We start from the raw sequence: 25,300 nt of genomic DNA, 5'->3' as shown, positions 1-25,300 counted from the left end.
AAGAAAAGACAAAAAATTAGATGAATTGTTCAAGATCAGAAAATGGCTAATTATGTGGCCTGAACTTGAATTTGTAATACATAATTATCTCCTAGATGATATGTTTTCCGTTTTACAAAATGAAATCCACAGATATTAAGCACAAAATTGATATTTTAATCTCAACACTTTAAAGTGTGGATCAGCATGTACTACTGCTTTTGAATGCCATACCATAACTAAAAACTCAAGTTATCCTGTGCACCATTGCAGGGATTAAGAAAATACCAATATCCTAAGATCAGGACTGTGAGTCCCTGAATCTATGTAATTAGAGCCCTCTCCCCAACACTCCAAGTAACACATATGCCAACAATTGTTACAAAGTAAAAATCATTGCCAATTAATTTTTCTTAAATTTGTTAAGTGATAATTAATAAAATCAAGACCATTAAAAGGTGTTTGTCAAAATATTTTAACACAAAAATAAAGATAACTCCACACACCAAAAATTATCAGTAGGAAAAAATAATCACAATGTCTCACTTACCTCTTGGGTGTTTTTTGTTTATTGTTTGTTTGTTATAAGTTCTGAGAAATTCTTTAAAGAATTATTACAATTACTTTAAAGAAGAGCATCCAATTTCACACAATTTAATGGTAAATATATATAAGCAAATATAATATAAGTATCAGGCTAGAAAAACCCTGCCTCATAACAACTCATCAAAGCAGAATAGAAACAATACAAGAGATGGAAAAGAAATTTATGCCAAAAGAAATGCAAGAATTTAATATTTGACAATAGTGAGCTTACAGATCAAATGAAAAAACTGTGATTATATGATTATTTGTGTTCTGTGGCAGTTATTTGGAATAGAATATCTCAAACTCTCTACCAAAACAAACACCAGGTGGCTCAAAAATTTACTTTTAAGAGCACGTAATCATTGAGAAAGATAGTGAGTGAGAGAGAAAGAGAATGTATTCTTTATAAAGCAAAGCATATGCATTGCATGAAATCCACACTCTAAAATTTTGATGAATTTGATAGTACAAACATAAGTCTGTAACAGAGACAAACAATATCTCAGAAATAAATAAAATAGTCTGAAAAAAATGCAAAGGACACTGTCATTAGGACAAAAAGGCAACCTACTGAATGGGAGGAGATTTTCCCCAACCCCGCATCAGACAAAGGTCTGATCTCCAAAATATATAAAAAACTCAAGAAACTAGACATTAAAACTCTAATTAACCCAACTGAAAAATGGGGTACTGAACTGGAGAGAATTCTCAACAGAATTTCAAATGGCCAAAAGACACTTAAGGTCATGCTCAACCTCCTTAGCGATCAGGGAAATGCAAATCAAAACCACTTTGAGATACCATCTTACACCTGTCAGAATGTCTAAAATCAAAAACACCAATGATAGCCTATGCTGGAGAGGATGTGGAGTAAGTAGAACACTCATCCATTGTTGGTGGGAATGCAAACTTTGCAACCACTTTGGAAATCAGTGTAGCGGTTTCTCAGGAAACTGGGAATCAGCCTACCTCAGGATCCAGCAATTCCACTCTTGGGAATATACCCAAGAGATGCCCAATCATACTACAAGTCATTTGTTCAACTATGTTCATAGCAGCACTATTTGTAATAGCCAGAACCTGGAAACAACCTAGGTGCCCCTCAATAGAAGAATGGATAAAGAAGGTATGGCACATATATACATTAGAGTTCTACTCAGTGATAAAAAACAATGACATCTTGAATTTTGCATACAAATGGATAGAAATAGAAAAGACTTTACTGAGTGAGATAACCCAGACTCAAAAAGAGGAATATGGTATGTACTCACTCATCAGTGGATTCTAGCCATAAACAAAGGACATTGAGCCTATAATCGTGATCCTAGAGAAGCTAAATAAGAAGGTGAACCCAAAGAAAAATATATAGTTATCTTCCTGGATATTGGAAGTAGACCATATTGCTGGGCAAAAGTTGGGAGCACGGGGGTGTAGATGGGGTGGGGGGAAGGGGAGAGGGGGAGAGAGAAGGGAGAAGGAAAGGATTGGGGAGAGCTTGGGGGAATGGGATGGTTGAGATGGAGGAAGTGTGGATATGGGAGCAGGAAAGAAGATATCTTAATTAAGGGAGCTATTTTAGGGTTGGCAAGAGGCTTGGCTCTAGAGGGGTTCCCAGGTGTCCAAGGAGATGTCTCCAGCTAGGTCCTTGGACAGCAGAGGAGAGGGTGCCTGAACTGACCTTCTCCCATATCCTCACTGATGCATATTTTGCACATCACCATAGAACTTTCATCTGGCAATGGATGGAGATAGAGACAGAGACCCACAATGGAGCACTGAACTGAGCTTCCAAGATCCAGACAAAGAGCAGCAGGAGGGAGAACATGAGCAAAAAGTCAGGACTGCGAGGGGTGCGTCCACCCACGGAGATGGTGTGACTGATCTAATGGGAGCTCACCAAGACCAGCTGGACTGGTACTGAACAAGCCTGTGATCAAACTGGACTCTCTGAATGTGGCTGACAACGAGGGTGGACTGAGAAGTCAATGTTAATGACACTGGGTTTTGATTCTACTGCATGCACTGGTTTTTTGGGAGCCTAGTCTGTTTGGATGCTCACCTTCCTGGACCTGGAGGGAGGGAGGAACTTGGACTTCCCACAGGGCAGGAAACCCTGACTGCTCTTGGGATTGGAGAGGGAGAAGGAGAGGGAGTGGGGGGAGCGGGAGGGTACTGGGAGGAGGGGAGGAAGTGGAAATTCTTATAAATAAATAAATAAGGGAAAAAAAAGAAAATTAAAAAAATTTTCAACTTCTAAATCTTATTCAGTATTTGCATGATGCAACATAATATTGTGATATTTATCTGTAATCCATGTGCTAATAATATACCATAGTGAAGCAAATTATCCTGCCAATTGCCTTTCATAGTGACCCTACCTCTGTATGTACTGGAAGTTCTGAAAATCTACTTCTTAAGAACATTTTCTATGTACAATGCAGAATTAACTGCAGCTCAAATATTGTAAAGTAATTCTATCGACTTATTCACTGTGTACAGCTACAATATGCACTCCCTCATTTATGGCTTCTTGTCTCCTGCTTCTTCTCACTCTCAGAAATTATTCTTCTACTCTGTTTTATATTCTTGACTCTTTTAAAATTATACATGTGGGTGAAATCACATCATCATTTCCTTTTTATGCCTAGCATATCTTTTTAGTAGAGTACCCTGCAAGTGCAGTTGTATTGATGGGAGGATGCTCTTTTTAATGACTGAATAACATCGGTGTATATGTGTATGCATATGTGTTTGTGTGTGATTTTCTTTTTTCAATCTCTCTGATGGAAATTTATGTTATTTCCATTTCTTGGTTCATGTGAATAGAGTAGTTAAACACAAGAGAACATACATTTCTAAAGAAAAAAAAGAAAAGAAAACAAGACATCAATCTTTTTTTAGTATAGAAAGAGCAAGCTTGACAAGGATAGATATTTAATGAAAAGTACAGGGGTTGGACAGATGGCCCAGTGGTTAAGAGCACTGACTGCTCTTCTTGAAGAACTGGGTTCAATTTCCAGGAACCACATAACAGCTCACAACTGTCTATAATTCCAAGATCTGACACTCACACATAGACATCCATGTAGGCAAAATACCAATGCACATAAAATAAAAAAAATCGTTTCAAAAAAAGAAAAACACAGGCCAAGAACATGAACTTACTGATGTTTTAAAAATAAAAACAGAAATACGTCATTCAAAATATGTCTTTAGTTTTGCCTATAAATGGTAATCGAAGATACATTTATAGCAGTTTTCATCCAATCAATGAACAGAGATTCAATAGTTTGATAGTATGCTGAATTAGAGAGGAAAGAACTTATTAAATAGATCAATTGTTTCCTGTAGAAATGAAAATGGAAGTCCACACAGTCTCTAGGAGAGTCAGGTTCTTCCTTCTCTCCTTTTCTGTTCATTCTCATAAGCTTCCCTCCATTCTCCTCTTGGGTGTTCCTCTGTATCCTAACTATCTCATTTCTGAGCTCAGTATCCTCACACTGCTTTGTCAGTTGACTTCAAGTTGGTGTCATCGAGCGGGAGATGCTGGACAGGCCAGAGTGACTCACCTTTGGAAGGTATACCTGATAGACAAAAAATTTAAACATTAGTCAGGTTTAATTTCCATTTCTGAGAATGACTGGCCTCTGGCAAGGGTTGATTTGGAAGCAACTGTATCCAGGCCCTCTTCCATTGGGAAAATCAACTGTGTGCCACCCTAAACCTCAAGAATTCAACCAGAAAAAAAAAGATCTGTAGCAAAGAAACATACTAACTTCTTTTGTAGATAACTTATTTGTTATTGATCTCTCAAATGCCTTTTTCTTCTGTATATTTCAAAATATTTTTTTAAATCCAGAAAATATCTTTACTGATGGGGATCAAAACAGCTGATGTCATTTAGTTTGCGAACAACAAAATGATAAAATCCTAGCAAAGTTCCAGCACTGAAGCGGCATGCCATCTGCCTCTCTAGACAGCCAGACCTTGTGCTTGTGTCCAGCTGGCTCCCCAGGAGCCATCGGCATCTCAGGAAGCCATCAGAACTCTGCCTGAGGAAGAAGTCGCTGAAGAAGGAGCTTAGAAATGGGTTCTGAAAGATGTCAGAATTTACCAGGAGTACGATAAGGAGATGCGGCCTTTGAAGAAGAAAAACCTGCAGGTGGGAGAACAAGCAGGGAAAAATCAGAGCGTATGTAAAGATGAGAGGGGATTTTCTGTGGTTTTAAGTCTAACTGGGAAAGGGACAAAAAGGGCTGTACTGAGGTGGACAAGACCTGGCCAACTTTTAGGGAGGAGCTGGATCTGTTTCCAAGTGTATTCCACTAAGCACAGTGACTGAGTGATGCTCAACAGAACTCAAACAAAACTCCCCCCAAAAAGATTGCAACTAGAAATCATTATAGACAATTAAAAATTTACACATAGAAGAATCAATGTTAGAACTCTGAGAAGCGAAGCAATATGAAATCGTATTTCCTTTTGATCCAGAATTCCAAAAGTTTATTTTATAGGAAACAAGAAGGATACTCACGAATTCACAGAACGTTGTTGGAAGGGACAAGCTGCTTCAGATTCATGGTGCTAGAGGCAGAGCTTTGGGGTGAATGCTCAGGTCCCCTGTAACTTTCTCAAATCAGTGGCTAAGGTAATGAGGATTTCTGGTGTTTGAAAATTAACATTTCTGTGTCTGTTTCATGAATTTAAAAGGGATGCATAGAACCTGGAAAAGAGAAATACAAATTAGATCATAATATTATCTACTTTTTACCTGCTTCTCACTGAGGAGAACTTGATGCTCTATGTAATTATAGTTTGCTATATAAAATTGAGTTAACTACCTAGAAAACCATCTATTGATTTCTATTTGAGATTTTTTTCCATTATTTTCTTATTATTTATTTTCTTCTACAATGTGCCAAACTAGATTGGAAGACAAGGGAGATGCTAGAAAAGGGAATATTTGGCCTTCCTTTCTTCTTTCCTTCTTCCCTCCCTCCCTCCCTCCCTCCCTCCCTCCCTCCCTCCTTCCCTTCCTTCCTTCCTTCCTTCCTTTCTTCCTGCCTATGTTTCCTATCGTCTACTAGTCCATCCAACATAAGCCACCCATCCCTTCTTCTCTAGAGTTAAGAGCATCCTATGTCTGGTTGAAATGAATAAAGCAATAAATCAACACCCCTCTGCTGAACACTGAAAGCTAAAAGAGAGAAAGAAATTGCTCTTGCCTTTGCACTCAGTATATCAAAATAATTTATGCCAGGAGCACTCTGGCTGCTTTCATACATATTCGGTTTTAAATAAAATCGATATCGCTAAACCTGCAATAGCTTTCTTTGTAAAGCTCTTTAAGAGTAAAAATAAAAGTTGCTGAGATCCGATTCTCTTAGGATTAAATTAGAGATTTGTTGCCTCACAAAACCACTTAGACTAGGGTGAAGAGAACATATTAGTTAGTGACCATCTGCTGACTAAGAGTTAAGGAAGGAGAGCTCACATCTAAATGGATCAAAGAAGAGTTAATTGTTTAGTTTTAACAAGAAACAAAGGTCTAAAGAATGACAGAGGTTTGGCACCAACTCTGGAAGACAAGATCAGTTGGTGAGTTTGGGAAGGCTTCCCCTTATCCAAAGAGCATCTTGAAGAATGGCCAGTAGATCAGGCCCTGCTGTGGTCTTCTGTAAATCCCATAGATGGAAAAGTAAGGCACCTACTCTTTATAAGTGCGGATTTCATTTTTTAAGTTTTATTTGTTATGCATACAGTGTTCTGCCTGCATGTATGCCTGCAGGCCAGAAAAAGCTATTATATCTCATTACAGTTGGTTGTAAGTTACCATATGGTTGCTGGGAATTGAACTCAGGACCTCTGGAAGAACAGTCAGTGCTCTTAACTGCTGAGCCATCCCTCCAGCCTCTCTTTATGTGAGACATTGTCTAACTATATAGGTCTAGCTGGCCCAGAACTCACTCTGTTGACCAGTTGTCCTTAAACTCAGAGAACCGCAATAGAGAGCATCATGCCTGATTTGTTCCCAGGCTTTTAAGGTATCAGTAGTACCAAAGACAGCTACTTTTTTTGTGATTGTCTTCTGCTTAGCACTACTTTCTACCCCTGGGGATCCTGTGAAATAATTCTATAATCTTCTCCAGTTTGTGGGATTGGAGACTGGGGTATAAAGATTTGAAGCAATTGTCCAGTGCCATATCACAGGGATTTTACAAGAAGCTCTCATGAGGCTGTCTAGTTATGCATTATCCATGCTTAACCCCATTCTATTACTTCTTTTAAATCCCTTAGTCTCTGTACATAGGTTCCATCATTAATATAAAGGCACCCTAAGTAACATATTCTACTTTATGATGGGAAAACTGAGGTCTAAAGTATGAAGTATCTTGCCTCATCTCCATGATTGTCTGTCTGTTTGAAAGCCCTTATTCTTCAACTAGAAAAAATTTCTGAAGTGCTGATAAAAGAAAAAAAAACAAGAAATTGCCTCTCACTCCGACATGCTTGTACTACTGACTCTCAAATAGATAATACTAGGTTGTGATATACCTTTCTTTCTAGCTTTACCCTTGTAAGTTAGAAGCTGGCATTCTAAAGTCAAACAGGCATGGAATGAAGAATTCCAAGTTTACATGAGTTACTGAAGTCATTAGCTCTGGACTGGTTAAATTTTTTGAGACCAATTTAAACCATTTAATGGGGCTGATGCCCATTCAATGAGCTGAGGGGTTGTGATAATGAATTTGAACCTCTAAGACAACATGGGACATGTAGAATGTGCTTGATAAAGAACAGTTATCATAATGACTGCCAATGAAGTTTCTCATATCTTCTAAAGCTTCTCTCCAACCATCCTCTTGGGTACTCTTCCTCAGAAAGAGAAATGCCATAATATTCTCACACTATGGTGGGTGAGATATCATATAGAAACAAAACAGACCTCTGATTCAAAGGACAGGTCATCTTATGGTTTCCTGTAGGAAATTAGATAGGATTCGAATTCTAAATTCAATCTTCTAGACAAATATTACTATTCTTAGTCCCTGGAGTTTCTGATGAATTTATTGCCTCTTGGTTTTCCATGCAGGACACATAGCTTTGCTATTTGGGAGAGATCGGTAGGAGAAAATTATTTGTGGATAAGTTGCCCAAGAGGGATACCAACCAGACAAATATAGTGTTTCTATCTCTCCAGAAAATGGAATAACATAGAAAATGCTTATTGCTTGCTGACTATTAGATATTGTATATATAGTCTCTGAATGGATAATTAATCGTTTATTTCTTAAATGGATATATGTGAAATTGGATCCAAGAGCTTATGATTATCCATAAAGAGATGTAAACGTGAAGCATAGGCATGAATATTTATTCTTAATTGAACAAATCAAAATTTTATTAATGTTACATTTTATTAATTCCTGGCTCTCGGGTTGCAGGTTCTTAGTCTAAGAGAACTGAAAACATAGATTCATACAGATCTGTAAAAGAAGTGAGACATTATCTGGAACAAGGTAATATCAAAAAAAATCTGCACTGTCAAGATTGACACCAGCTACACCATTGGAAGCACTCATAAACAAACAAACAAAACCCAGAAATTGTTAAGTGCTTCCTTTATGAAGGAGTAATTTGGTTACTAAGGGTCAAAGTTGGATGATTCTATTGTTTGACTGACATGCTAGGTCATATATTCAAGTCATGTATTCTTTTTTTTCTTACCGCTTATGATCCTTCTCATAATGCATCTGAATTTAATCATGCACACACCCAAATATGCATGTATATAAAATGGTAAATGGGATATTTTCTATGCAAATTATATAATTTTGCCTTCTAGTGCATGCATCCAAACACAAGCATTTAGGCTGTAGCAAGCTTTCTGTTCTTCATACCTGGATACTTTCAGAATACACTCAAATAAAAATTGTCTAAATTGGATTGTTACTACTGGTAAGGAAATCTATGCCTCTGTTTAGAAAGGGGCATATGTGTAGCCGGTGGGTGGTTGGGGAGCTCTGAGTCTGTTAGGTGCATTGTTTGGAGAGGGTTGTGTGTGCATTGTACAAGCAGATGAAGGAGCAAGTATGTTGAGTGCATTTTTATAAGGGGATGGGTATGCATAACCAAAAACAAATACAGTCCTAGGTTACTAAATTGTTCTCTAAGGTATCTCACCTCATTAACAGTTTCCCCCTAAGTATGAGTACATGCTAAACCCTGGAGGATTGAAGGATAAAGACTCTAATAGTTTCAATGTACAGTATAAGTGTTGGAAGATAAACATAATGTGTCAGTTACGAGCAAGTTTTGGAGCCAGGTTTCTTGGCTTCAAATTGATCTTCATCACTTAGAAACTTTCCTGTGTTAGTTGACTATAAAGGATGGATAATTGATTTATACAGAGAGAAAAAATGTCAAGTTCTTAGAATGATTTCCAGCACTTAAAAAGCAATACACAAATGGTAGATATTTTGTACTGCCAATGTTAAAGCTGGATATAATCGTAACAGTTAACTAATCCAATAAATTAATTTCACAGGAGATGCTAGGAACCCAGAAAAGTAATGAGAAATAGTAAACCTTAGCTAGGTCAACCACAAAAATGTACTAAGTGCTTGGTGAACATGAATTTCTTTGTGGTTTTTAATATAGAAAAATCATAGTTTTAGGCAAGAGATTAAAATAGCATTCCTAAGGAAAAAAACAGTTCACTTTATGGCAACAAAATTTGTGAGTAGAGAATTATAGTATTAAAATACGTGATTAATATAGCTCAGTGTACCCTGACATTCAGCCCAACATGGAAGGGGCTGGAGATTAAGTTCAACCTTTGGCTAATGGCTCAATCAATCATGCTTACATAATAGATCCTTAATAAAAATCTTTGGACACTGAAGCTCATGAGCTTCAAGGACATGAACTAAAGGGCAAAAGCATTCTTGGATAAGGTACTTCTACATATATTGCTGTATATTGGTTGAGACACACAGATTCTATGGAAGAAGTATTTGATTTGCAAGTTTCTTTGCTCTTATATGTGACTCTTCTTGTGATTGATGCTAATTTATAGCTTCATGTGCTATAAAACTATAATCATATGGATTGTCATTTTTATTGAATTATTGGACATGAAGGATGAGAAAAATCCTGTTCAATTTTTACAATCAATTGGTAGGAGCCATGACTAGTCAAGGGAACTTACTAGCAGCTCTGTGATGGTAGAGAAGTCGTCTCAAGGAATCTGCTCTTTACCTGTGAAATTGCTTCTAATTCCAGGTAGGATTTTATTACAGTAGCAATAAACAAATTGGAGATGAAGTCAGAATGAAATAATATTTGAGTCACATAATTATTGAACTCAAAATATTTAGCCATATCAACAACTGGAGATACAAATAGACAGGAATTGTGTTGGCTGGGATAGAAATGATGTTTGATGTGTGGCTTGAACAATATGTTAGTTGAATTATTACTGGAATGAACTCTGAGAAAAGAAGGGATGAATGAACAGATGAGTTTCAGAAATGACTAATGTGAAATATAAATTCCACCTGAGCCACCAAATTCTAGTGTTCTTTCTACATAGTTAGGCAACTGTATGGTAGATTAAATATTTACAGTGAAATCTTCAACTTGCACTATGTTTTATGTTGCAAAATACTTCACATCCATGAGCTTATTCAATTATCATAAAATTCAAGGGAGGTTAAATACAATACTGAGAAAGAGTTCATGCCATTATGAAATGATTCTGAAAACTGAGCTTATTCCCAAGAACCTAAACGTGAACATCAGAGTTAAGAAGTTGGAATCCTCCAGAGCACACAAGAGGGTGATGCAATTCAAGTGTTGTAGCTGCTGTGAGTTTAGATTTTCCCACCTGACCCCCTAAAAATATGGTGTAACATGACTGCTCTTGTACATACTCCCGCCATGTGATGCTAATCTGCCGAACTGCAACACAGCATGATGATCTCACTAATCATGGCTAACCAGTCTTAGACTTTTAGACTCTTTTTTTTTGTTATGTTTAAATTTTTTTTAAGTAAGTTTTATTAAATTATAAAAGTTTCCATTTCCGCCCCTCTTCCCAACACCCTCCCACTCCCCCCACTCCCTCTCCTCCTCCCTCTTCATCCCTTAGGGCAGTCAGGGTTTCCTGCCCTGTGGGAAGTTCAAGTTCCTCCCCCCCCCCTTCAGGTCCAGGAGGTGAGTGTCCAAACTGACTTGATCCCCAAAATCCAGAATATGTAGAGGAAACAGGTCCCAGTGTCATAGTCAATGGCTTTTCAGAAAGACTCCGGGCCAGCCACATTCAGAGAATCCGGTCAAATTCCGAGAATCTGGTTATATCACTTCCTCATTCAGTCCCAGTCCAACTGGCCTTGGTAAACTCTCATTAGATCCGTTCCCTTGTATCAGTGGGTGATAGCATCCCTCGCAGTACTGATTTCGTTTTTCATGTTCTTCCTCCTTCTGTTCCTCATTTGGACCTCGGGGGGCTCAGTCCGGTGCTCCAATGTGGGTTTCCGACTTTATCGCCGTCCTTCGCCAGATGAAGGATCTATGGTGACAAGCAAAATATACATCAGTATGGTTATGGGCCACGGCCGATTCAGACACCCTCTCCTCTGTCGAGAGAACAATCTGGGGGATCTCTCCTTGAACCTGGGATCCCATATATAATCAAGTCTCCTGTAAACCCTAAAATGACTCCCTTAGTTGAAAAATATTCTTCCCTGATCCCATATTCATCCTCCCTCCCTCCCCCCCATCCCAGGCCAACGAGCTTTCCCCATTCCTCCCCTACTCCCTTCTCTCTAACCCTCTCTCCTTCCATCAACCCTCCCACCCCCCCATGCATCCGAGGTTACCTGGGACTCTTGTCTATTTCCTACCTCCTGGTGGATAGGTAAATAATCTTCATCAGGTTCATCTTCTTATTTAGCTTCTCTAGGATCACGAATAATAGGCTCAAAGACCTTTAATTATGGTTAGAATCCACTAATGAGTGAATACATACCGTGTTCCTCTTTTTGGGTCTGGCTCACCTCACTCAGTAAAGCGTTTTCTATTTCCATCCATTTGCATGCAAAATTCAAGATGTCATTGTTTTTTACCGCTGAGTAAAACTCTAATGTGTATATGTTCCACACCTTTTTTACCCATTCTTCTATTGAGGGGCACCTAGGCTGTTTCCAGATTCTGGCTATTACAAATAGTGCTGCTATGAACATAGTAGAACAAATGCTTTTGTAGTATGTTAGGGAATCTTTAGGGTATATTCCCAAGAGTGGAATTGCTGGGTCCTGAGGGAGGTTGACTCCCAGTTTCCTGAGAAACCGCCACACTGATTTCCACAGTGGCTGCACGAGTTTGCATTCCCACCAACAATGGATGAGTGTTCCCCTCACCCCACATCCTCTCCAGCATAGGCTATCGTTGGTGTTTTTGACTTTAGCTATTCTGACAGGTGTAAGATGGTATCTCAAAGTGGTTTTGATTTGCATTTCCCTGATCGCTAAGGAGGTTGAGCATGACCTTAAGTGTCTTCTGGCCATTCGAAGTTCATCTGTTGTGAATTCTCTGTTAAGTTCAGTACCCCATTTTTTAATTGGGTTAATTAGAGATTTAGTGCCTAGTTTCTTGAGTTCTTTGTAAATTTTGGAGATCAGTCCTTTGTCTGATGAGGGGTTGGTGAAGATCTTCTCCCAGTCAGAAGGCAGCCTTTTTGTCCTACTGACAGTGTCCTTTGCTTTACAGAAGCTTCTCAGTTTCAGTAGATCCCATTTATTCATTGTTTCTCTTATTGTCTGTGCTGCTGGGGTCCTACTTAGGAAGAGGGCTCCTGTGCCTATATCTTGTAGACTACTTCCCACTTTCTCTTCTATCAGGTTCAAAGTGGACGGATTAATGTTGATGTCTTTAATCCATTTGGACTTGATTTTTGTGCATGGTGATAGATATGGATCTACTTTCATTTTTTTACAGGTTGACATCCAGTTATGCCAGCACCATTTGTTAAAGATGCTTTCCTTCTTCCATTGTATACCTTTAGCTCCCTTGTCAAAAATTAGGTGCTCATAGATTTGTGGGTTAATATCCGGGTCTTCTATTCGATTCCAAAGGTCAATTTCTCTGTTCTTATGCCAATACCAAGCTGTTTTCAATACTGTAGCTCTATAATAGAGTTTGAAGTCAGGGATGGTAATGCCTCCTGAAGTTCCTTTATTGTATAAGATTGTTTTGGCTATCCTGGGTTTTTTGTTTTGCCATATAAACTTGATTATTGTTCTCTCAAGGTCTGTGAAGAAGTTTGATGGGATTTTGATGGGGATTGCATTGAATCTATAGATTGCTTTTGGTAGAATTGCCATTTTTACTATGTTGATTCTCCCAATCCAAGAGCAGGGAAGGTCTTTCCATTTTCTGGTATCCTCCTCAATTTCTTTCTGCAAGGACTTAAAGTTTTTGTCAAATAGGTCTTTCACTTCCTTGGTTAGAGTAACCCCAAGATATTTTATGCTATTTGTGGCTATCATGAAAGGTGATGTTTCTCTGATTTCCCTCTCTGCTTCTTTATCCTTTGTGTATAGGAAGGCCACTGATTTTTTGGAGTTGATCTTGTATCCTGCCACGTTACTAAAGGTGTTTATCAGCTGTAGGAGTTCTTTGGTAGAGTTTTTGGGGTCACTTATGTAAACTATCATATCGTCAGCAAATAACGAAAGTTTGACTTCATCCTTTCCAATACGAATCCCCTTGATCTCCTTATGTTGTCTTATTGCTATTGCTAGAACTTCAAGCACTATATTGAAGAGGTATGGAGAGAGTGGACAGCCTTGTCGCGTTCCTGATTTTAGTGGAAAGGCTTTGAGTTTCTCTCCATTCAGTTTGATGTTAGCTGTCGGCTTGCTGTATATTGTTTTTATTATATTTAGGTATGATCCTTGTATCCCCAGTCTCTCCAACACCTTTATCATAAATGGGTGTTGAATTTTGTCAAATGCTTTTTCAGCATCTAGTGAGATGATCATATGGTTTTTTTCTTTCAGTTTATTTATATGATGGATTACATTGATAGATTTGCGAATGTTGAACCAGCCCTGCATCTCTGGAATGAAGCCGACTTGATCATAATGGATAATTTTTCTAATGTGCTCTTGGATACGGTTTGCCAGTATTTTATTGAGAATTTTCGCGTCAATGTTCATGAGTGAGATTGGCCTGTAATTCTCTTTCTTGGTTGTGTCTTTGTGTGGTTTTGGTATTAGGGTAACTGTAGCTTCATAAAAGGAGTTAGGCAATGACTCTTCTGTTTCTATATTGTGGAATACATTAAGGAGTATAGGTATTAGCTCTTCCTGGAAGTTCTGGTAGAATTCTGCATTGAAACCATCTGGTCCTGGGCTTTTTTTGGTAGGGAGATTTTTGATAACTGCTTCTAATTCTTCGCGACTAACAGGTCTATTTAGATTGTTCACCTGTTCTTGGTTCAACTTTGGTATATGGTACTTATCTAAAAAAATGTCTATTTCTTTTACATTTTCCAACTTTGTGGCATATAAACTTTCGTAGTAAGATCTAATGATTCTCTGAATTTCCTCTGTGTCTGTGGTTATGTCCCCCTTTTCATTTCTGATCCTATTAATTTGCACGTTCTCTCTCTGCCGTTTGATTAGTTTGGATAGAGGTAACAACTCATCAGGAAGAAGTCTCAATCCTGAATATCTATGCCCCTAATATAAAGGCACCCACTTATGTAAAAGAAACTCTTCTAGAACTCAAGGCAGTCATCAAACCACACACGCTAATAGTAGGAGACTTCAACACTCCTCTCTCACCAATGGATAGGTCAATCAGACAGAAACCAAACAGAGAATTAAGAGATTTATTGGAGGTATTGAATCAAATGGACTTAACAGACATCTATAGAACACTCCACCCAAATAGGAAAGAATATACCTTCTTCTCTGCAGTTCATGGAACCTTCTCGAAGATTGACCACATACTCGGTAACAAAGCAAACTTCCACAGATACAAAAAAATATTAGTAACCACCTGTGTCTTGTCAGATCACCATGGATTAAAATTAGAATTCAACAACAATGCTAACCCCAGGAAGTCAACAAACTCATGGAAGTTGAACAGTCAACTACTAAATCACCCCTGGGTCAAGGACGAAATTAAGAAAGAAATTAAAGACTTCCTTGAATTTAATGAAAACAAAGACACAACATACTCAAACCTATGGGACACTATGAAAGCAGTACTAAGAGGAAAGTTCATAGCAATAGGTGCCCAAATAAAGAAAACGGAGAAAGCACACATTGGAGACCTAACAGCACACTTGAAAGCTCTAGAAAAAAAAGAAGCTGATTCACCCAGGAGGAGTAGAAGACTGGAAATAATCAAACTGAGGGCTGAAATCAACAAAATAGAAATAGAGAAAACAATCCAAAGAATCAATGAATCAAAAAGCTGGTTCTTGGAGACTTTTAGACTCTTGAACTCTGGGCTACATAAGGGTCTTTTCTTTATAGAGTAATTTAATTCACCACATTCATTATGGTGATGCAAAAACGAAATAAAGAGAACTGCCAAATAAAACATTTTATACATATTTTTATACTTTTATCTAAAGGAAATTTCACTCTACCGGAGCTCCATTGACCTTGATGTGCCTCAGATATACCAAGTGTGTTGCTCTCTAAGAACCTTTTCAGTCACTATTTCTTGATCTTGGAAATTCTCCCAAACCACATGATCCCAAATCTCTGTCAAGGAGGTCTTTCCTGACCAGCCATCTACAGGAACACACCTCTGTCTTCTTTACTGATTTGATTTCACCTGGGTATTTATCACTAACATTACTGCATGCGATTTTATGTTTATTATATGTCCCCATGCTTAAAAGTAGAAGTCAAAATAGAAGCAGTGACTTTATTTTAATCACATCCATGCTTCAAATATCCACTATAATCCTGGCACATAGCACTTTAAAATAAATTTTGATTAAATGAAAGAATTTATGAGCTGAGTAGAGTTGCTGGGTCAGCCAAATACGGAGCATTTAACGTTAATAGCTGCTGCCAAATTGCTTCTTCGGAAGGCTTATGCTCTCATCACGCTTTCCCATTTTGAACCAGCACTGTTGGATGGGCAGACTGATGATCTTTGATACTAGGGAACCTGAGGCAGGAAGATCACAAGCTGAAGGTCTTTTTGGGCTACAGAGTGAGTTTAAACTAGCTTGGACAACTTAGTGATAAACAAAAGGAAAAAGATGAAGGCCAGGGACATTTACCATTGCACAATGTCTGACTAGTACGAATAAGACTCTAGGTTTGGTTGCCACAGTTAGGGGTTTATAAATATGCTCGGCTTTATTCAGTTTGATTATTAATGCATTCTCAGCTTCTAGGGAGATTATATATACCCATTAATGTGTGTTCATCCATATTATTGTTCCATTTCTTTGTTTATTTTTAAATTTTTAAATTTCTGAGAGTTTCATACAAAGTTCTGTATTCACACCATTTCTACCTCCCTAGGTTTACTCCTCTATCTTCTTCTATAACCCCAAATCCCTCTCAAATTCATGATCTCTTTTAAAATTATTATTATTACATATATACATAATTGTACAAACACACACACACATATATATATACATTTATAAGCACATATACATATACACAACATCAGAATCCTCCAGTTATTGTTGTTTATATGTATGTGTATTTAGAGATGATCACTTGGGATTAATAACTGTGGTGGTTTGAATAAGAATGGCCCCCATAGATTTGTACATTTGAATGATTAGTCATCAAATCAAAGAGTGGAACTCTTCGGCAGAATTGAAGGTTTAGGTATGGCTTTTGATGTTTCAAAACCCCATGCTGTGTCTAGTTCTCTCTCTTTGTCTACAGATCAGGCTGTTGCTCTCAGCTACTTTATCTAGCACCATGCCTGTCTGCCGCTATGTTCCCCACTGCCATGCACCCTGCTATGATGATAATGAACTAAACTTCCGAGATTGTAAGCAAGCCCCCAATTAAATGCTTTCTTTTATGACTTGCCATGTTCATGGTGTCCCTTCCCAACAATAGAACAGTGACTAAGATAGTAGCCTAACTATTCCTATCGAAATCATCTTCATTTTCTCCTTTTGCCGTGAGAGCCAATTCAGTCATTTGATATTTAGCTTCTCTTATATAATGAACATGCTTCCTCTTCACTGTTTTAGACCACCTTGTACAACAAAGGATGTGTGTTCATTGTTTCTGTTTTATGATATCAAGTTTACGGTCTTTATTTTATAAAGATTCTGTCTAGAATCAGATCACAGCAATATTTCTGGATAAGATGATAATGTCCACAGAGATTCTTGACCACCCTAGAAATGTCAAGGCCTTGTCCCAATCATAGACCTGCTTATGGAATGAGGGACAACACCCTCTTTGTTCTACAGTTCAGAAATACATACCTTTGGAAACAGCATTAGCCTGTCTCTGCTTTCACTTTCCCCCTTACTAAATGACACTCAAACAGCTTGTCACACTCACTCCCAGAGGGCTTGTAAGGATCAAATGAAATGATCGATATTAAAGTACAGAAGATGCTGAAGGGAAGTAGCCGAGAGGAAAATCAGGGTTGGCCAAAGTCAGAGAGAACGTTCACTGAACACTGTTTTCTAGGGAAATGAAAAATTTGGAAGGAGAAAATTCTTTTAAGGAAACTAATTCTGTAGCTGCTTCCATATAGCGACTTATATAATTGATAAGCATCCTGAATCTTCTTATACAGTAGAACAGATCACCGGGAGGAAGGCCAGCTGAACTCACTTCCATCTCTTACATTAATGTTACTACACTGCACATATCCAGTCTCTCTGGGTTGCTGCTTTGTTTTTGTTTATAAAAAAAATTCCAAAATAACTGTATCTCAAAGAACTTTAACAAGAATCAAATGTATTTTGGAAGCATAATATATATTAAAAGCTTTATAAGAATTTTTAAGAATTATATATATTCCTATTAAAGGGTATGTATGTTGTTTGAGGTTTTACTATATTTTTTCTTTTTGAATTTTTACTTGTGTTGAGGTTGTTCAGTGCCCATCATTGTGGAGGGAATAAAATGCCAATTTTAACTGGCAAAAAAATTACTCATCAATACCTATAAATAAGTGTATGATTAATCTTCTCTTCATATCCCAGAGCATATTCATTTTTCTGAGTGACAGAAGTGATACAATTACTCCGCCTTTCCGTTCTTTAAGTACCTATAACCATTGGTATAAATGCAAATACAGTATGGGGTCTTTTCCTTGTTTAAGGATCATAACATAGCTTAATGTAAGAATTAGAGTTGGGATGATAATCTATGAACATTTAAATTCACCTCATCAGAACGCCCCATTATGATTCCCCACCATTTAAAATCCCATTTATTTCACATGATTAAAATACTAAATAAGAAGAACTCAACAAAAAGTAACAACCGACAAACAGAGGATCTATAAATTCTCCAGACAAGATTCTAGATAACAATGATCTTTAGAAAAGATAAGGAACCAATGAAGTGAGTCTGGACTCGGAGTAAAAGAGAAAAAGATGCACTGCAAAGGGGCTCCAGTGATGAACTGTTTACCAGAGGTTCCAAGGGGAAATGGATAAAATAGAAAAGGGATCCAAATTGGAGGATCAAAGGGGAAACTATGGTTTCTCATAGTAATTTCCTCCTACCTTTGCCATGATACCATTGTCTGCTCTAGCATGGTTGCTTTACCCGCAACAAGTGCAGCCCTGTAAGGACTTTACCACGCTTGTTTCTGTGGTTTAAAGGAAATATTTATCATGCCAATGTTAAAATCAGAATTTTTGTTTATAAGTATTTGGTGGAATCCAGGCAGGAGGAGGTCAGAAAGTTGCTTGCCCTTGTTCACAGCTTGTAGTGGGCAGGTCACAGAGGTGCTTGACACAAAATAGGAGTCTGGTAAATGGACGCCCCAGGAGTGGCATGCTCATTCCCTTGCTTGACTGTCTCTGACATCTCTGCTTTATGTTTTCCTTCATTTTAGTTCTTTCCTTTCCTCCATGAAGCACAATATGGGACATATTTTGAAACAGACGTGGAAAGAAAAAAAAGGGGGTCTATTTGGGTCGGCCTCCAAAAGAACAAATTAAATCTTATGGTTTTAGATCTACATCTGTTATTCAGAAGAGTAAGTTCGCTCTGAGATTTGCAGAGTAGATTATCCATATAGTTACATATAGAATAGTAGAGTAGCTATCCATATAGCTGCTTATAGAATAATTCACTGATAGCCATTGCCAGGCACCTCACACTGATAGAATGCAGTATGCTTTCTCTCCTAAAGGGTATTTCATGAATCCGTTACTTTGGTGTGAAGAGAAACACTCTAGTGCAGACATATCACAAGCAGGAGACAAGAAAAAAAAAAGCAGACTGTACTTTAAAGACAAAAAGTGACTCATGGTACAACCCTGTCTTATTTTCTCCTGCAGAAGTTTAGATTCCATGGAAATGGGACATCTCTTGAAAATGATTCAAATATCCAGGCTTCTGAGGGCCACATGCTCCTGGAAACTCAGCGCCATCTACAGCAGGTGTAAACTGATGTTGCAAGTCAGTGGATCTCCCTGTCCACCACCGCTTATGTGATGCAGAGGTTCTTCCGTCCTGGGGGACCACACACGGCTGTATAGATACTTCAGAATGTCCATAGCACACAAAACCTTCATTTCGGAAACATTTGGGTTTTAAAACTGCTTACTTTCCAGTGGAAAAACAATAGTAAGAGGCTTCCAAAGCCCACTTAGTTCCTTGTGCTGTTTGGAGACAGAATCTACACGTGATTGATTCAGCTCCACACAGGTCAGCAGGTCAGGCCACTGCTGGAGAAAGAATGAGGTTAAGGTGCAGACCCTCGGTTCTGGAGTCCTCATTCAGCCGTTTCTGGACATTTAATCCTGTCCGGTCACGGCAGTCACTCCTCATCCCTAGGTTAGTCATTTAAGACACCCATGGCAATAGGAAAATAGAGATATCATTACACCCTAAAGTGTAATGCCTTTCGCATCTTATCCAAAAACTTATCACGATTTTGTGATTGTAAATTTTACAGGTTGAGGTGAGACAGAAAAATATGCATGAGTTTCCTTTCTCTTCAGGATTTCCGATAGATGATTCATTCTTAACACAGATCTCAGCAAGCTCAGCACAATTTTTTTTCCCGTGTTGAGTCAAGATCTTTAGCTTTTCCTTAAAATAAAAACTTTAGAGCTTCTACTCTTGTTAAATAAAATAAATTTTCTGAGAACTCAGAACTGCCATCCACAGCAATTGATTTTAAGACCAAGATAGTCATGAAATGATAAATGGAAAGGTAGCCCTGTAGAGACGCAGAATGGATGGGTGGTTCTTTAAGAATACTGCAGTGGGAGTGACTGGGATTTCATCATGATACCCAGAACAGTTCATGATTTAATAGTGATGAACTGAGTATTTATGGAACTTGTAATTTAATATGTTTGCACTGTGGTCGCTGGTAACTGAAACAACAGAATACAAGACTTAGGCAGGGTTCAGGGAGACAAGCTACCAGGAAAAATAGTACCATCTTTCCCTCAGTCTCCATGTGGGAGATCGAACCATGCTCAGGATGTGTGGAATTCTGCTCTTGGAAATCTGTGTTCTTAGATATGCATTAGATCTCAGGTATGGGGTACCTTGCCTGTTGGTGGATCACTTGGTACAAGTGTAACCCTGCACAAAAAGTAGAGCTGTCATGAATCCTATCACTCACTGAACAAGGCTTCAAAAAAAGACAACATTCCTTTCACTCAGCAGTACCTCCATTCCCACAGCAGGTTCCAGGATGGGGTGTGGTTATTATTCTGTCTTGCAGATGCATCTCTGAGGTAAAGCAACTTGTGAAATTAAGAAAAGGATAATTTTAGTTTCCTTGTTTAATTGGAGTTTCACTTATAGATGGAAGTAAGTTTAACTTGTGGACTTAAATCTTCCATAACAATAACAACAGTGCCCTGTATAACTCAAAGGGAGGACTTGTGTGGCTTAAACTCTTACCATTTGAGATGTCTTCTTGAGTGATGATTCTCTTTCTTTGCCTCTGTTCAATATGGTAGCTGATTCTGAGATAGAAAACAGAATAGGGATTGGATTCCTGGGCAAGGCTCCTTGTGAACTTTGTACTGAGAAATGTGATGACCTACTCTGAGATACTTCAGAAGTTCCTACTGGCAAATACCAATTGAGTACATGGGCATTTACAGAATGGGTCAACTTCAGTTTTGTCCCTACTTTTGTATTCTGTACTCTGTCTCATTCCTGTCAAGCTGTTATTTAGCACAGAGGAAAATACTAAGTATTTTAATACTAACATTTTTTGAGTAAGTAAAAACTCTAAGATAATCCCTGAAGGCTCAGTGCCTAGCCCAATTGTCATCAGAGAAGTATCATCCTGCAATTGATGGGAACCAATGAGAGACCCACAGCAGAACACTAAGTGGAGTCAGGGAACCCTGCAGAAGAGGGATAGGAAGGATTATTCAAGCCAGAAGGATCAAGGACACCAGGAGAACATGGCCCATAGAGTCAACTAGGCAGGGTTAATAGGGTCTCAGAGAGACTGAAAAGACAAACAAGGATCCTGTATGTGTCTGAGCTAGGACCTTTGCATATACCTTATGGTTGTGTAGTTTGATATTCTTGTGGAACTGTCAGCAGTAGGAATAGGGGAGAGGTGTCTCTGACCCTTTGCCTGTCTCTCGGGACCTTTTTCCTCCTACTAGGTTGCCTATCCAGGCCGAATATGAGGGTTTGTGTCTAGTCTTATTGTAATTTGTTAGGCCACGTTTGGAGGATATCCCTCGGAGACCTGCCCCCTCCCCTTTCTCTGAAGGGATATGGAAGAAGAGTGAATATAGGGAAGAGGGGAGGTGGGATGAGGGACTGGGAAGAGGGAGGGAGAGGAAACTGTGATTAAGAAATAATTCATGAGAAAAAAGTAGAATGAAAAAAATGATTAAACAAAAAGCATTTGACAAGCATCTATTCTTCCTGTGAGGTCAGCTTACCTATCTCCTCCATGGGATCTGGAATCTGTGTTTCCTTGCCTCTCTTCTGCTCTTAGCTATCAGCTTGTCTCTCTTCTAGAGAGTGGTGACCATGAAGAACTCATGAAGTAACTGACTAACTGTGAACTTGGACCTTCTCTGAACCAGTGTTCTTATTGATTAACACCAATGCCACAAGGAGGCTGTACAAAGCAGTAGACACATGAAGGGTACTTGTTTTCCACATCAGGTAAGCCCTACAGAACACAATATTGGATGTTATTATAGTTATTTATGTACCATAGTCTCTGGCATCTAATAGTGAGCAGCTTGGAAACTGGATCCTGCATGCTGCATCTTTTCACCTCAGGGTCCAGAACTTCAGCTGAATTAAAAATGTTGATATGTGTGACTTTTGTTATCTCAACCTCTATCTTTATGGATGATCTCATCTCCTGGTCAACAGGAGCCCAGCAGATGTGGTGGTGGTGTATGGGAGAAGAGAAGCATCCTATAGGCCGAGGATTAGTGCTCCAGACGGGACCCTCATGTGTCCTTCATGTTGTTATATTAATTTGTTTCCACTTAGTCAATTTAGTGTTTCCATTCTCCCAGTTCAGTTAAGCCCTTATAAAATTCAGCAATTTAGACTCTGATAAAATGGTTTTCCTTTGGGGTAGACTGTCTTAAAATCAGAATGTTCTGGATATTTAAGAATTGACTACTTTTCCTCCTGCTGCCAGGGCACAAGCGACTATTCGTCAGTCTTCACTGTCGAAGCCTAACAGTGCTCTAATTGGTAAAAAAAAATCCATGAAATGTAGGATCCTCTAAGATTAAACCTGCTGGGATTTTTTTAAAAAATTTATTTTTATTTATGTGGCTGTGTTGTATGATACTATTTCTTGGTAGGCATGAGCAAATATCTTTCTCCAGACAGGCAACAAGTGTCAGACTAGAATAAGGATACCGCCAAAGTCTGCTCTGGTGAACAAGTGAGTTTTATTAGTATTACTTACAAGATTGTGTGTGAGGAGCTACTTACGGAAGTGGAAATGGCTCAAGGACAAGTGCTTCACCTGAAACCCAGCAGCCCAAGAGATGGTTCATGAAGGCTTGACATCTGGAACATACTGCACAATCTGCAAGTAGTTCAACTGGCTAGAAATGGCCTTTTCCAAGTAGCTTCTTTGTCTGAGTCTTGTCCAGGCAGGTTGGTTAGTTTGAGAGCTTCTCTTAGCAGTTCCCACTGCTTATATATTCTTGAAGAAGGAAGGGAATAGAATCTGATAGGTTTCTGGGAACTCTTTGAGTTGTTTGTTTCCTGTGCTTAAGAGGTTCCATGCAGGATGTCATGTTTTGCCTCCCTTTAGAACACAAGGAACTTCCCCAAAGAATGGAAGGTTTTATCCCAGAGGAAACTGTTTAAAGTAGTGTGTCTGTGAATATATACCTCATGTGTGCAGTACCTGCAGAGGCCAGAAGAGGGTGTGGGATTTCCTGGAGCCAGAGTTACAGGCAGTTGTGAGCACCCTGACATTGGTACTGGGAATCAAATGTGTGTCCTCTGAAGGAACAAGATATGCTCTTAACTACTGAGCTGTCTCTCTAACTCCAGTGGAAATATTTTTATTATTTATTTTTAGCACAATTTTACCTTTGTTGCAGAGCTGAGTAGAAAGTAGATAGCTCCCACATAACTAGTGCTGTGGTATGGCTATGGGCCCCTTCACAAGATCCCACTAGAATGGTACATTAATCAGCATTATTGGACCTACCTGAATACATTCTTATTTTCCAAACCCTATAGTCTACATTTGTAGTCTATCTGTGTTTTGATAAACATTAATATAGCATGCATGTTTTTTGATAAGGTCACACAAAATTCACCACAGCCCTAAAAATCTGTTGAGTCACACCTATTGATCACATCTACCTCCTTAACTCTGACATAGCATGATCCTCTTTCTATCTTCATCACTGAGAATTTTTTCAGAATGTCATGTGGTTGAAATCAAAAAATGTGCATCCTTTTTTAATGGTGGTGGGATTCATTCGCTAATCTGCAGTCAAGATCCCTTCACGTCTACCCCATGTCTTGGTAGATAATTAGTTTCTGATTCTGGAAACTATACCATCATTCTGAAGCTTCATGGTTATTTTTCCATTCACTGTAGAAGGGTGTCTTCAGTGTTCTCCTCTGCTTTGACAGCAATGAAGTGGCCGTAAACATCCATGTGCAGGTTTTTGTGTGGATGCGTATATGAGGAAGCAGGATTGTTCTGTCATACGCCAAGAGTATATTTAGTCTTTTTGTAAGAAACCACCCAACTGTCTTCTGCATTGACTGACAGTGGCTCAGTGCCCCTGTTGCCCACCTCCCCAGCACTGGCTGTTGTTCTTGGCTGCGAAAGCCTTAACATTTCTTCAGTGTTATCTCAAAAATGCTTTTAGGTTTGCCTCCCTACTGTCAGTGAGCAGTAAGCATATATTCATTTGCTGCCAGTATGTCTTCTTTGCTCATGCATTTTGCTCATTTTTAGTTGAGCTAGTCAATTGTTCTTTTGAGCTTTCTTTGCATATTTTGGATAGCTCTTTAGTAGGTGCATCTTTGGCTGATACATTCTTACCTATGGCTTATCTTTTCATTCTCTTGTTACCTCTGTTGTTTTTTTTTAACTTTCAAACTTGTAATCCAAAACTTACAGATCATGTGATTCTAATTGTTTCCAATGGTGTCTTCTGTACCCAGATTCCACCCCAGCACACTGGTTCTCTGTACCAGTCGTTCTGTTTATTTCACTCTGGGGCACTGGATTTTCTGTGACCTCTTTTCTCTAGTGGATAGAGGAAAAGTGGTTGATTGTCCATTTGTTCTGCTTTCTTTTGGCATATCAATATAACTCACAACTTGAAGAGCCTTACCCAGTATATTTACAGACACATTTAAGATCTCATTCATTACATACATACATATTACATACATAAACACACATATATGTATATATAGGGGCAGTGTATAAGAATTATGTCTGATTCATAAATTTGAAAACTGACTTAAAATAGAGTTCCTAGCTGTTAGCAAAAAAAGCAGATCATCATTCCTGAAAATAGAAAGAAAATTCTTTTTTCTCAAAATCCAGGGTTCTTTCTATCTGAAAAAGCTGCCTGTCATGTACTTGCTGTTAATAGCACAGAAGTCATGTGGATCTCCCATCTTTATGTTTTACATCTGTGTATTACTTAAAACTTTAAACAACTTTATGATTTTGAATATAAATAGCTCTTCTATCCTCTCTATATGCCTCTTTTCTCTTCCTGTCTCTGTTTCTCTCTACCCCTATCTCTGTCTGTCTGTCTGTAAGAGAAATAGCTTGTAATGCAGAATAGCACTACTTTTCTTAAATCTGCAGCTTTAATAGTGTGATTAGGCATCTAATAAATAGAAGTTACTGTCTCATGGATGTGATGGGAACAGAGTGAGTGAGGGGCCATGAATTAGAAGCAGGTGCAGAGCCCATTAGGTGAGCACAGCTCACATCTTAAGTGGCCGTGATGTATGGCACTGCCTGGCAGCCCTGGGTCGCTTGCCCACTCTCTCTCACTTGCTCTAGCTCT

At 38.5% G+C, this 25,300-nt stretch overlaps 1 long non-coding RNA gene across 1 annotated transcript; it reads right to left on the bottom strand.

Annotated features, from left to right (window-relative positions):
- Positions 1-3,705: 3,705 nt before the first annotated feature.
- Positions 3,706-21,803, bottom strand: LOC148118929 (uncharacterized). Its single transcript, XR_015735565.1, has 3 exons — positions 21,704-21,803; positions 20,694-20,758; positions 3,706-4,151 (listed from the first exon to the last, which is right to left on the bottom strand). It is a non-coding gene; the product is annotated as an uncharacterized LOC148118929 (long non-coding RNA).
- Between the last annotated feature and the right edge of the window lie 3,497 nt (positions 21,804-25,300).

Source organism: Myodes glareolus, chromosome 19, assembly GCF_982192425.1.
Source record: "Myodes glareolus chromosome 19, mMyoGla1.1, whole genome shotgun sequence".
Classification (NCBI taxonomy): Eukaryota; Metazoa; Chordata; class Mammalia; order Rodentia; family Cricetidae; genus Myodes; species Myodes glareolus.
Note: the sequence above shows the minus strand (reverse complement) of the source record. Positions and strands in the feature narration are given on the sequence as shown.